The 2,141-nt window shown below is 37.3% G+C and overlaps 1 pseudogene; it reads right to left on the minus strand.

Annotated features, from left to right (window-relative positions):
* Positions 1–558: 558 nt before the first annotated feature.
* Positions 559–677, minus strand: LOC122343663 (annotated as a pseudogene).
* Positions 678–2,141: the final 1,464 nt, after the last annotated feature.

Raw genomic sequence — 2,141 nt, forward strand, 5'->3', positions numbered from 1 at the left:
CCTTCTTGAAAATTATTTTTTCTTTTCACACGTCTATCATATTATTTTCATCCATTAACGTTTTTAGTTCTTTTCTTCCTTCTTCTTATAAGTCACAGATGGAATGAGGAGGTCAGCTTTCCTGCAAAGAGGAAACAACACCGAATGAGGCAATGGAGTCAGATAACTCGAGAGGGTGTGAACTGAAAAGAGATCTCTGATCTCAGAAGCTAGTCTCCCATCCAAGTACTAACCAGGGTCAACTCTGCTTAGCTTCTGAGATCAGACGAGATTAGGTGTGAACAGGGTGGAATGGCCGTAAGCGAGAGCTCCTGCAAAAAGCTTCCTATTTTACGGTAAGGCACACTACAGGCCATCATACTAGGTAAGTAATGAAGGAAACAAAAAAATACTTCAAAATTAGGTACATTAAAGATAAGAGCATTAGATAAACAGTTAAAAACAGCCAAACGCTGTTTAAAGATCAGCTACTTTAAAGGCAATTGAAAACCAAGAGCTGTTCAAACTTTGGCCACACTAAGGGCCAGTGTATTAAAAAGGAAGTGAACAAAACCAAAAAGCTTACAGCACCTGGTATTCCTAGGCAATCTCCCATCCAAGTACTAACTAGGCCCAACTCTGTTTAGCTTCTGAGATCAGACGAGATCAGGCGTGAACAAGGCAGTATGGCCATAAGCGAGAGCTGCTGCAAAAAGCCCCATATTTTAAGGTGAGGAACCGTAAAAGCCATCATACTATATGAGTAATGAAGGAAACACAAAAGCTATTTCAAAATAAGGTACATTAAAGATAAGACCATTAGATAAGTAGTTAAAAACAGCCAAATGCTGTTTAAAGATCAGCTACTTTAAAGGCAATTGAATTAATAAAGGAGTAAGAGAAAGCAAAGAGCTGTTCAAACTTTGGCCACACTAAGGGCCATTGTATTAAAAAGAAAGTAAAGAAAAACAAAAATCTTACAGCACCTGGCATTCCTAGGCAGTCTCCCATCTCCCATAAAGTATCAATGCGTGTGTTTTCATTATGTTATTATACCACAGAGTAAGGAATTGAGATAAATCAGGGAGGTTACTTAGCAAGCATTCTTTTGTGGTGGAAGTGATGGTTCTACAATACTTGTAACAAGATGCAGCGTTTACAGTTTTAGCTATACAGAGTTCACACAAGACTAGATAGTAATCTGAAATATCATCACTTTGCTGCAGAATTTCAACTATATTAACATCCATTCCATGTTATAGTATTAGACCTAGAGTTGTCTAATCCCAATGTTGTCTAATCCCAATGGAGTTCAGAATGTCTAAGAAAGCTAATCCTAATGCGTCTTTTTTATTATCAAAATGGATATTAAAATCACCAACAATTAAGACTTTATCTACGGCCAGTACTAACTCAGAAAATCTGCAAATTCTTTAATGAAATCTGTGCTGTGCTCTGGTGGCCTGTATACAGTAGCCAGTACAAACATGACAGGGGATTTATCACTAGCACATGATTCTATAGATAATGTTATATGCAGCTTCAAAACTTCAAATGAGTTATACTTAAAGCCTGCCTTCCAGAGCATATGTGTGTGCATATCTTCAAGGATTGCTTGTTCTCTCATATCTTGGACTGCTTATCACGTACCAAGGCTGCTTTCTTGGACCTTTCTTAACCTTGGACGAGTCCCGATTTCTGAAAAATCCATCCTCATGAATTCGCTGGATGGTCGGCTGATCGTCGTCTGGAAAAACCAACTTCTCCGGACTGCCTGACGGAAACCACTTGTGAAGTCATCTCTACGCGGATCAGGTGAATATACTTGAGCGAACGTGAATGTCTAAAACAGCGTACTGTTTTGGCAAAATAATAAAATGATGTACTGTTTTATTAATGATTAAGAAACCACATACTGTTTCTGGGGTAATGTGAGACTCAGGGAGCATTTATCCGAATTGTGTCGTACAGCTTCGGTTCACGTGAACAATAAAGCGACGTACAGCTTTAGTTAAAATATAATAATTAAAATATAATAATAAAAATATAATATAAATGCGCAGAATTTTTGTTTTGTTTAAATTTATTTGTGGATGTGAATGTGTATGAGTGAATAAAAGTGTGTGAATAAATACTATTGGAATTCACTAGGAAACCAATAG

This window comes from Puntigrus tetrazona, chromosome 4 (assembly GCF_018831695.1).
Source record: "Puntigrus tetrazona isolate hp1 chromosome 4, ASM1883169v1, whole genome shotgun sequence".
Taxonomy (NCBI): Eukaryota; Metazoa; Chordata; class Actinopteri; order Cypriniformes; family Cyprinidae; genus Puntigrus; species Puntigrus tetrazona.